The 12710-nt window shown below is 39.9% G+C and overlaps 1 protein-coding gene across 2 annotated transcripts in view; it reads left to right on the top strand.

Annotated features, from left to right (window-relative positions):
- mmp16a (matrix metallopeptidase 16a (membrane-inserted)) overlaps positions 1 to 12710 on the top strand; it is an 80377-nt gene that overhangs the window by 4824 nt on the left and 62843 nt on the right. The gene's annotated exons all lie outside the window — the stretch shown is intronic.

Raw genomic sequence — 12710 nt, 5'->3', positions numbered from 1 at the left:
TTCATGTTGAGTTGGACCCATTAGAGTTCTGTGACCAGTTTCTGACCTGCCCATGCAGATTTTAAGGGCTGAATGTTAGCCTGTTTTTTTAACATATTGATATTGGGCCAATAAATAAAACAGGACTTATTGTAACAACCAGTGTTTATTTCCGTCCTGTTGCCATTTATTTTATGCGTTTTTGGGGGAGGAAAGGTTTTGGTTGGCCATGTGGTATTTCTTCAGTCAGTGTTAGTGATGCAGCACAGGATTATAAGGTTTAACTGAATCAGGTGAGGTCACCTGTACATAGATATACATATACTGTATATAATATCATTTAATATTAGCTATTAGCCATAACAACAACGTTATTGTCAGATATCAACATTGGTGCCTTCCTACTGATATCTAATCTCAACTTCTCTTTGACAATTAAGATTAAGCGACATTACATTATGGCCCTCCTGTGAACATTGATATTAATTTGCAGAAAAGAAGAAAATTTCACAGTGTGAGCAAGCAGTTGTTTAAAAATGTTTTTACTCATTGTCAAAGAAAGGTAAAATACTGTTAGTTAATTTACATTGTTTGACATAAGAATCTTGTATTTGCAGTTAGCATAGTTAGTCATTGTAGACATCAGCCTTTATGTGATTTATTCATAAAGAGAGTAGACCCTTTCTTTCAGTCTGCTAGCATTTCTAAGTCCTGCATGTCATTGTTGACAGATGTTGAAATCTCAAAAGAATAAAACAGAGTTAATTTACAGTAAAACGTTCAGTCTGGTGTTGTTTGAAGACGGATGCAGGTCATTTTGGTGCTTTGCTAATTTGCCAACATGTTCCCAAGAGAGGACGGACTTGAAACTACGAGATAATTTCTCTGTGCATCTTGGGGCTAAAATGTAGCAAAGCAACAGGTGGGAGAGGGGCAAGTCTACACAGCTAGAGAAAACTGCTCACTCCACTCATTTCTCTGGGTTAAGATTAAATCTTTTAGACATCTTTCTTTTGCAGTTTTTGATACCATACCTTTTTTTAAGACCTTGGTTTACCTTATTAAATCAAGGTACATTAGTTCATGTGTAGCCTTCATTTGTTTACAGAAAAGAAACAATTCACTGCTTTACTAATTCAAGTATTTGTACAATTAAGATTTATTCACATTTGATCCACCAAGTTTTGTCTTTTGTTTGTCTTGCTGATGAAGCATTCCTCAAGGAACACAATGTAGACATGTCAAAGCCTCCCGAGCTTCGCACCGGCTTGATTCTGCTCAGAGAGGCATCAGGTGCAGTGCTGTGCTCTGACTAACATTAAGCGCTTGAGTCATGCCTCTGTGCTCACCAGAGACTGAGCGGAGTTGCTTAGTCAGAGATAATCTGCGGTACAACAAAGAGAGTGCGAAATTGTTCTCCCATCTGTTGACACATCTTGTCTCGGATGAATGCATGAGTGAATTTATGGTTCAGGTAAACCTTGCTCGCGAGTCGCTGGTAATCGCTTTCTCCATGTAAATCTTGAAGATCGTTTCCATGAAAATGTCCCAGATGGGCGAAACTCAACGCAAAATGAGAGGATGCTGAGGTGTCGGCTCTGTTGAGACATCTACACACTGATTTGTATCTTCAGGTGAATTATTTTGTACCTATTTTGACAAATTGAAAGTAATTTTCTTTACTAATAATCTACAGTATGGAATAATTTAATTCCAGTAGATATAGTTTACATGAACTAGAAATGTAAGAAATATCATTTTGATCATGAGTCATAATCTGTCCTATTTCATAAGTGTCAATTAACCCAAATGTGGATAAGTTGTATAAAAAAAGAAACAGAGTGTAATATAATCCTCATATAATAATAATATGTCACTAAGTTAAATTATACCTGAGAGTTGAGGCATTTTCAAGAGTATTTAGAGCCGTAATGGAAGTAGGAACAAACACAAAGGTAGTTGCATCAGGGTTTCCCCCCATGTATTAAAAGCCTGGCAGGCCACCAGGCTTCACTTGTTCCCCCACCAGCCTAACCACTGCTCACTTTTTAAAAGTATTTTTAAAATGTTTGCCTTTTTTAAAGCTTTCTAATTTGTATCCAGGTGTTAATCTTCCAATCTTTCAATAACACATAATTATCAAGTGATATTTTCAAATTTCCTGTCAACTTTAAAAAAAATTTAAATTGACCCCAACCACTGAGCTTAGCCACTTTTCTGGGGGAAACCTTGTTACATGGTCAGATGATATTTTTAATTTTATTGTGCGACTAACTCCAGAGTTTCTGCAAATGTGTTCATTCAATTTAAGACTCTTAAAAACAGTACATAAAATAAGACATGCTTGAGTTATGAAAAATGCATTATTTGATAACAAAGTGAATTAAATTTGTAGTCAGGTGTTGCTACCCAACATAACACCGTCCTATAGTAAGTAGTAAGCTTCATAAAAGGTGTCGACAATGGATTCTAGTGAACTAATAAAAAAAAGAATAACAAGTAAATGAGTGAAAGCGCAAATTTTAGACATCTATACATTATTCAAGGCTTTAGTATCAAAATTATTGGAGTATTTACTTGTAACAACTTTGGCTGGGATATCTGTCAAAGCTGTCTATTAAACGCACCGTACTTTTACAAGCTGGAAAAATCCTGAAAAACACTTTGCTTTTGGGAGTCTTTGTGGCGCACAACACAGAGCTGTTGGCATCACGTGAGAAATGGCAGCATTTTCATCGCCGTCTCAGCTTGTCCTCCCAGTCGGCATGTTCAGCCTCTGAAGTGGCACCTGAACGTTGAAAAGCGACTAATGTGAAGCGGCGCACTCGTGTGCGAGCGTCTTTGAAACGCGTGTGGGTCCTCCAGCTTCTGGGGATTTTCTCTTAATGTCTCGAGCATGTGTCGGTTGGAAGGGTGGGTGAGTTCACTTGCCTGAGTGCAGCCGCAACAGTCCTGCAGGTCAGTAGACCAAAGGAGAGGCTTTAATTCAGACTGGATTATAACTACCGAAAACAGATAACTGGGCTAATAGATTTTGCATGCTATTTTTAATGATAGGCGCTCGCCCGCTGTGTGTTTTTATTGTGCCATTTCCCAGAAATTGCTTGGCAGTCGGTCAGTGTACTTTTGTGCTCCAGTGTGATTTTCCTTGAACTTTCTGTTAATGAAGTTTGAATGTTTCGTTCCCTCCCTGCGGCATGGTGGTTGTCGGCATTGGTATTAACTACTTATCTACTCTACACAATTCAGCGAAATAGCCCAAAATTGAAAATGCATCACTTCCTGTGCAGCTGGGGCTTTCACCCACCCCCTTCCTCACTCCTAAGGCATTTAAAGTAAAAGCGATTAAGTTTGCCTTTGTGTCCCATCAATCACAAATGCAACCAGGCTTTTTATTTGCATGAAGCTGTAGTCTTGGATTTTCTCATCTTAAACAAAGTAAATACATTAGTTTGCTGCTGCCGTTTGCCTTTAGCCATATTTCCCCACCCAGACAGTGCAGCATATAGGAAGCAGCTTAACCGCCAGTGTCTGAGCGCTCTTAGGTGCACATATTTTTGTATTTTTATCGGCGAGTCTCGTCCTCGAGCTCTCATATCAATTGCATCATTTGGCTTTGGTAGGATAGCAGATTTCTGGACCACTGGGGTGTCTGTGTCAGTCTGTTCACCCAGATACAAACACAACAACACGTTCACTGAACTAAAACATTCCTCAGCACATGCGCACACCGACCTGACACTCTTCAGCACTTGTTACTGTTATGTATTGTTTCATGTCCTCCTTTCTGTGGGCGAACAGACGTTCTCTCCTCTTCCGAGACATGTCTTTGGTCACAGCTTGCCGGGGTGTTAAATCTTAAATGTGACTGATGATCGCAACATGACGCGTTGCCCGTGGGGCGTCCTATGCGGGGCAGTAAATTTAGCCTCTGGAAGAAATGGTAAAGCACAAGTGTGAGTGTGTGCGGATTCTTTTACACGCAGCGTTTTATGAGTCATGGTGAACTGTTGTAAGCTGTTCTTTCCATAACTTCAAATTTAATAACTACAACAGTCATCATAAAACCGTCAAGTTGATGCCTTGCCTTAGTCGAGAATTATTTGGCTGTTGTTTCACGTTGCTGTATGTTGGAGATGCACCAACGAATATGATGGTGACCAGTATAGGGTTTTTCTTTTTGCTTTATTGGTCTCGACAGGTGACTGTCCAATCAGAAACTCCGTCTTTTCTCCCAATCACAGTTAGCTACTTTCAGTCTCAGTGACGTCAAAGAAATACAGAAATGTAATGCAGTACTGTACTGTGGACTGATTACTCCATTATGTTGATGGCAACAGGCAGACCTCTGAAGTGCTTCAGAGTAACACAACAGAGTAACTATGATTGAACAAGTAACACAACCATCACCTTCTGGTCAAGACGGCACACCATATGTATGCTGTGAAAAACTAAGCTGGAATATTTTGAAACAAACATGAGAAACAGTATTACAAATATTACGATAGATGTAGAAAAAAACAGCTAAATCTACCTGTGACTTTATGGGCTTATCAAGCAAGTGATGTTAAAGTTTTCCTTAAAATAGACCAGTCATTGAGAACCAGGGCTTTCGTTTTCAGGATACAAAAGATCCGGAGATCTTTAAATTAAGGTGAAATAGTTCAAAAATGCCTGCAGATTTTTGTAAAAACAATTGCATGTTTTCTGATGCAGCACAACTAACTTCATGTGTGCACCAAACAACAGCAATCACTGTCGTTTGACAAATAGGTCTGCAAATAGATGTCTATAATTACAAATAAACTATAAAAGTATGAACAGGAGGAATAACAGATTACTAAAATGGATTTAAATTTAGCTACACATGCAATGCATGGCTAACTAAAATAAGTAGGTCTGCATAATAGATGTAGATTTAGTTGCCTGTCAGTCTTATGAATTTGAAACACTAAATGTCTAAAGATTCCCACCCTTAATGTTGATGCATCACTTCGATTTAGTCAGGCTGCGAGAAAGCGGGAGAGAGCAAGACCGCCGATAACAGCAAAGCCGACCAGAGCTCATATTCTTTGTCATGGAATAGGCTGGATCTTTAAATGTTTGCAGCCTTTTAAAAGCTTCACAGTTGTCGCAAGGATTAGAAAGAAAACTTTCTCTAGAAAAGAGAGAACAGAGATGGCTAATTTATTAATACTAACAGCTAATAAAGGGAAAGTGAAAGCTTAGAATGTCAACATAGCAATCATTTTATAGCTTTGTTTTTGCAACCCTTTTGTCAAAGAACAAGGTGAAATAACATTAACGGCAAAAAACAAAAAAAACTTTAAGACTGTTCTTATATCTTCCTTTATTAATATTCCTATAGCAAAATCAAAGCATTCTTGGCTCCAGAGATTGGCCACAAGGTTCTGATCTCTATTTTAGGCCCCTAAAACCTCCGAAGACCGTCTACTGTAGAGTCACTGTTCAGTATGTATGATCACACCGTGACATTTTTGGGTGACATTTTTGTGGCATTTTATCCTAATGGGGCCACCGAGATAGCAGACATGGCATGCATAAAACAAATGTGTGTGTTTGTGAATCTGTAAGCGCCCGGGGCTTAAGACACAGCAATGCCCCGCTCAGCCTCTGCAATAATCACACCCCGTCAGAGGCCACGAGGTGCACACCACGGTTTGTGTCTCATTAAAAGTCTTGTTTTTTTTTGTTTTTTTTTTACTGTTGAAATTCCATAGTATGAATTTAAACACAGCAGTTTGAATTAATGCGTGTGCGTGTGTGTGTGTGTGGGTTTGTAGTTTATCGGTGTGGGCAGAAAAAAATAAAATAACGGCAGCGGTTGCCTTGACGACCCTGGCACACTCTCCAGCGGACTGGCGTGTACCGGATAAATAATTCAGGCCGGTCAGAGGCGGCGGAGCAACCCCTGGAGGACGGGATCACGTTGCGACCGTTCACCTGTGCCTGGAGAAAAGAAAACAAAAAAAAAAAAAAACGCCGTTGTTTCACAGCTCTCCGTCTCAAATCTGTTACCGGCACTTTTTTGGTTTCCCCGTTACCACCCGCGGTTTGACAGGAAGGTTAATGCAGAACAGAATCGCTACACATTTAATGTCATATCGCTGCTAGATGAATGCTTAATGTATCAAATGACTGAATATGCTTAACCAGTAATGGTCGAATAGACCTTTGAGTAATTGGTTGACCTATTTTTGAGGAATGAAAAAGACTCAGCGCAAAGTCTTCCACCTGAATTTCTCTCCTAGCGGGGAGCTAACTACTTCCCGTCAGGATTCCTGCATAGACAGAAATCCATCATTGAATAGATGACCTGAATAAAAAAAAAGCGGAGGGACTTTCAGTAGGTGTATTCAACGTGACTGATTAGTACAGGCCTGTGGTGGAAACTGTTGGCAGTTTGAAACCTTCAGGCGTCTTATCTACCTCGCTCGGCAGCCGGTGCTGTACCGTGCTGCTAAGAGTAATGCATCAGCTGGTGTCAGGTGCACTAACAAACTCATGTAGGTTCTCCTTAGAGAATGAAGTTCCATTACCTTAACTATGAGTTTCCAAAAGTGCTGACACTGAATCCATGGTGTTCTAAGACGGACAAAGATTCCCGGCCAAAACGGATGAAACAGGAATAGTTTGCTGTAATGAATTCAGTCTTTCCTTCCGTTCTGCTGGAAACGTTATGTTTTCTCCCACTTTCCTGCATCCTCGAAGAAATGTGGACATGAAAACATAGTAACTTAAAATTATTCACTCCGTTACAATACGCATTCTGTTGGGTGTTGTTAATGTTTCTTTATAGTGCTTAGGTCAATTTACTGATCAGAAATAGGATGAATTTTCTTGTTTTTCACCAGTGAATTGTCCAGTTTCAGTCACTTAACGATTTCTTGTTGGACCTCTAAACTTTCATGATTGTAAGTGTAACAACAAACAGGGTGCAGTGTCCCTATGGACAGATATTATTTCCTTAAAGGGGCAGTATTATGTAAAATCAACATTTTTGAGCTTTACATCATGTTCTAATGATATTCCCTGATTGACAACATATTTGGAAAGTTCCTTAAAGAGACAGAGGCTCAATTTCAAGGTGTTAAATTATAAAGTCAGTCATTTTCAAAGTCATTGCATTTCAGCATTTTCATAAGAATTAAAGAGGACAAAGTCACTTGATTGAAAATGGCTCTACTTTGTTGGAAAACAGATAATACCGCCTCTTTAATTTAGGTTTTTGAACCTGCAAATTAGGCTTTTAAGACACACATGTGCAATACAGCAACACTGAGGATAATGGATAAAAACACATAATGATTTCCTGCCTGAAGACGTCACATGATCTCTCCCCTGATGTCACTTAGTCCTGACTTGAGACCGCACTCATGCTCCTGACTCACCATGAACTATTAACTCACACGTGACCCCTTGTAACTCGAGGTGACTCAAGCTCTTATCAGCTGATTGGTCACAAATGACAATGACGTCCAGCTACCACATGTTGTCTGCGCGTTGCCATGCTGACCAGGTTTCCTGCCTGACTCGCATCTCATTCATAATAAAGCGAATGTGATGCGCGGCCGCCTTACAAGTTGGTCCCCCCCCCCTTTTTTTGTGGCACCCTTCAGCTAATCAGGTTGCCTTTTATTTGTCAGGTGTGGCCAACCAGCTTCACTGATAGAGAGGGACCATGGGATGTGAAGGCTTAAAGTTCGCCTCGGTTCAGTGGCGGTGTGAGGCATCGGTGGAAGGACAAGACGTCTGAGTCACTTTCATGCCCTAGTTCTCATGTCACCTTCTTGGGTTAACCTGCAGCAGCTTAGTCTCATGCTGACTCTGGTTTTACTTTTTATTTCGCTGCACAAACGATGTTAAAGATTTGGAGAATAGGTTTGGGAAAATTATCAATTGTATTTTTCGACAGATATGCGTTCATAGTTTAAGTACCCATGTGTGTAGGAGCTGCACAGTTTTTGAAATAGAGTTTCAAGAACGCCCTAAGAAAAAAGTGTGGATGTATGTGATCTCAGACTAGATTCCTCTCATATCTTGGTTTGTAAGGTTAATCCATTTATAGGGGAAGTGAAACGAAGTGCGGAGACCCCTTGAAGTAGGTGAAGATACACTTCCAGGAGTTTAGTCTTTATCGGGGCATCATTGTTGGACTCTTTCTCTTCTCTTCAACAGTAGCTGAGTATTTGCAGAAGTTCAAACTCATTAAACACTTTCTTTCTGCTCTCACAGCGCACTCGGACCTCTTAAAATAATACTATTTAATTGCGTAGAGAGGATCTATAGTCGTTTTCTGGGCTTTGTTGGATTAATTAAGATTTAGCGTGCTTTTAATGTGTTTACATTTTAAAGTTCCTGCAGTGGTAACCCCCTCCCCCAGCGTTTATGTTTTCCCCATTTACAGTCACCGTTAATGCATTTCCAAGGAGTCCAACACAGAACGAGCCGCACTCGCTCTCATTTCCATCCATTTGCAAACTGAGGATGGGGAGGAATTTCTGTCGGATCAAATGAATGAGGCTGTCGAGCCGGAGCCTCCTGCTCTCAGGAATCCTCACATCTGCAGAATGCCGGCAGCCATAGATCACTGTGTGAAAGAGTGAATCGATGAGCAGGACAGGTGGGCAGCAGGGAAGGAAGGATTTAGGAGGAAAACAGAAACTGATAAGAAGTGACTGGTGACTGAAAAGACGGAAGAAACGCTCCCTGACTGCACAAAGCGGTCTCCTCTTATTCATTAAGACTATTGCAACATGGAAACTTAGTTTGTCGTTATCATGTTGGGATGGATTAAGTTGTTGACGATGTGAGGTGCACTTTGTGGACTCCTAAAGTGGTCACAGGATGCTAAAAATGTAAAACTAGTGGCGTGACCAATAATCTTTGCCATAATGAAGGACAAACAGATAAAAGGATAAGATTTAATCTTTGAAATTTTGCACTATGTCAGCACGTTTCAGCATTCAATCAGGATTCTCTTTGATTCTCTCGTTGGAGTCTGGCAACGCTGCGTGCATGTGTTGAGCTTTCCTGCAGGGAAAACAGCCTGACAGATCCCTGGTTAGGATTTGAATCCAGAACCTTCTTGCTACGAGTAAAAAGTGATACCAACTGGAGGCGCTTAATAAAAAAAAACTTTCTTTAGAGAATCGCTATTCCTACTCTGGGAATTCCAAATCGATTCAAAACGCTCAAAAATTGATTTTAGTCTGCTTAATTTTTGGTAAAATTATGTTTCGAATAAGAAATTCAGGCAGTTAAACTAATCTAGTACCGGCAATTTAAGTTACAGAATATTTATTCTATTTTTGCTTAAATAAAAGCTGATTGAACCTTACAGAATTAAGTAAATGTTCTGTTTGTCTACATCCTCTTTTACTCTCGTCTGTCACATAATTTAAAGAGAATTTATAGAGCCTTTGAATTGAAAAGTTGGTTTCTGAATCAAAAATCATTTCTGAATTTAATTGTGCCCCTAAAAATCAAATTGAATCAAATCGCTTGACACTGGAAGACTCGCATATCTACCACCGGCTGCCCCGTTTTCAATTTTGCATGACGTCTGTTCTTCTGATTTCAATTTCACATTGTGGTTTTCTTCATGTAAAAGTGTAAAACATAGTACGCTTTACACCTTCTCGTTCAGCTAAAAGTCAGAACAAGAAAATGACTCGTTCTGACTTTTATCTGTTTTATTTACCTCAGAAGTGCTAACAAAATAAATGCTCTTGATTGGTGTGCTTAGACCAAGAAAGGGAAGAACTGATTAGAAATTTCATTGGTGCATCTCTGATTTTGCTGTAAAACCATATTAAATCCTGAGATTTCAACTTCTGCAGTTAGTTTTTTTTTTCTGTAGTTCCAAGACTGGTGTAAAGAAGAAGAAAAAAGCACAGTGACCAGAGGGACTAGCTTTACTGCATTTGCTGCCAGTGCAGAACATTTCCTTGGAATCACTGCCTGCCCTCCTCTGTTATGTTCACTGCCTGCTCTGCCCGGTTGTTTCCCCGTGGCGTTGTGTATAAAGAACCAGCTTGACAGCTACACCCTGCGCATCCCACCTCCATGTATCTGTCTCGGTCTCACGTGGGACCCCGAACGAGCGCTTCGCCTCCCGTGCGCGCCCAGACACCGTCCGACATCCTGTCACCGTCGGAGCATCAGACACAACAACTGTCAGTCCAGATTGGCTCATCGTCTCCCGGACGGCTTTAATACATCTCTGCGTCTGTTGAAAGCTGCACTGGCTAGAAAGCGCTGCCTTTGCAGCTTAGTGCTTACTGCTCTGTTTCTGTGTGGATTAAAGAAGGTTTTAGTGCCATACAAATGATCTCGTTGCTAATTTTTGATGTTTTTTTACAGTAACTTTTCAGCAACATATAGCGGCTGGTTACAGGAGATATATTCATATTTCAGCCACGACACCAGCGCTCATCGTCAGCCGTCAAAGGAGATGTTGGCGTCTTACTCAGGCTTTGGAGCAACAAACTCCTTATACTTTGGAGCTGAATTGATTTTTGTAATTCCAATTGCGCATTTGGAGTTAATGGAAGCGCAACTAGCGTCGCTCCTTTCTTTTTTCGGTGGTCATTATGCTACGCCTAGCTGTTAAAAACGGCCGTTTTTCTTTTTGTGTTGCTGTGCTAATTATAAAACCAGAACCAAGAAGAAAATTCCAGCACTAAATGTGAATTTTGAGCAAATTTTATCTTTGCTTTGTTGTTTTTAATTTTAGTTCATATATAGTTTTAAGACACTTTTAGAAACAACTTCACACCTTTTACCTTCACGGTAAAAACAAATTGCTCGTCTGCAATTTGTTTGCATCATGTCTTTGCTGTAAATTCTCAAACAAACATCAAAATCTCTGTGGCCATGTAGGCGCTTGCGGCATCTCGTTGCAACATCTTCACGCTGAATCCGTGTCTGTGGCTTCATGGGGCTTGTGCATCTGCGTGCCAGCTTGCCCAGGGTGGGGATGAGGGGGGGGGGGGGGGGGGGTGGCGGAGGGAAACTTCAGCAGCTGAGCAGCTGAATAAAAATTGCACCAATGAACCTGACAGACTTTGTAATGTTCTCACTGCTAAGCTGACAGGAGCGCAGACAGAAACAGAGTCGCATGAGAAAAGACAAAGAATTATGTGGGAGCAGTACTTTAGATGGAAAAACAATATGAGTGGAAGTTGGACTAGACTATATGCTGACTGTTTGCAGCAATATGTGAATGTCTACCTTTTGGTCTCAGTCAAAGGATTGCAACTATTTTTTGTTCTTTCTGTTACAGTTAAAACAGATAAACCAAGAAATGGCTGGTTGTGGTGTTGTTCATCCTCAACTAGAGAAGGGATTAAAACAGACTGTTGCCTTTTTGTAATGCAGTGTGGTAAACGAAACATTTTTTAAGCAATCAACTAAAGTAAATTAGTTAATTTTACATATTTTTTCTTTGATCAGTTGGTGTAACACTGAAAACTGTCCTCACCATTCATTAATTGCATTAAATCTAGGAGCCTATGAAACTACAGCAAAATGACTTGATGTACTTTTCTTTCAGTATAAAAAAATTGAAAATTAATGTTAGAGACATATGCAAAAAATAGTTAGTCTCATTATTCCTTCATTTATGCATCATCACATTTTTATTTTTTACATTTACATCCTTAGGGGGAAAAAAATCATAATTTGCTTGAAGTTCAGAAACTTCTAAAGCTGGAATATCCAGGAAAACCCCTATTTTTGCTGCATTTATTGTCTCATTTTTCAATGGTTTTAATTGCATGTAAAGTAACATGCGTGAAAGAGAATTTAGCTTTTTTTTATAAATTTGTCCAAGTTTAACAAATGAATTTTTTTTAATACTTAAAGTTTGCAGAAAAAAAAGATACACTTTTGCATTAACTGACTTTATTTTAAATATTTGGGATGTTCATATTTTTGATTGAGGCGTCATTTAGTCAAAATTAAACATTTCCGACTGCAAAGCTCGACGGTGGATCTGTCATTCTTTGGGCTTTTTGCATAATTCTTCTTCTACTCTAAAGCAGCAAAAGATGGATGACATAGCCTTACCTTAAAATGATTTTAAAAAGTGTTAATCTCAATCACTAGTCCTCATTTCACCATATGCAAAGAAAAAGGTTCATATTTACAAGTATCAACTCACATATAATTCTGTAAAGACCTATTAACACATTTACAGAGTATGATACATCACTGTAAAAAACCCAACAAAAACAAACATGCATTGTATGCATTTACAAACATCAACACCGCATCATAAGACAAGCTTTTGAAGTGCTCCTTTCTGCGGCTCGTTTTCCCTCTCAGTGTAAGTGAATCTGTAGAGTCACATTTCTGCCCTAGAGGAGTAATGGTTTTTCCTTCCCTCCCCTCCCATCGCTCGCCGATCTCGCCGTGCTTCCCTCACTGCTTAGTGGATTTCATTGCCAGAGTGTATCCTGCGCCGTCCCGAACAGCAGGCCACCATGATGACAGAAACAGCTCAACATCGTTGTCCACGGTGTAGCAGAGCTTCGATTTGGAGTGCTGAGCTGCTGAACTGAGGAATGCTCTGGGTTCGTTGGCTCGCTGAGACTCGGAGACGTTGTTGGTTGTTAACTCCAGAACAAACTTGTTGGCTTTGTTGTGTTTGAACAGAATTTAGTAGATCTGTTTGGCGCTTTTATGATGAGGCCTGCGAGCAGAAG

The sequence above is a fragment of the Poecilia reticulata genome, chromosome 20, assembly GCF_904066995.2.
Source record: "Poecilia reticulata chromosome 20, P_reticulata-male-v2, whole genome shotgun sequence".
Taxonomy (NCBI): domain Eukaryota; kingdom Metazoa; phylum Chordata; class Actinopteri; order Cyprinodontiformes; family Poeciliidae; genus Poecilia; species Poecilia reticulata.
The sequence above is the reverse complement of the archived record's forward strand: the minus strand, read 5'-3'. Positions and strand labels throughout refer to the sequence as shown.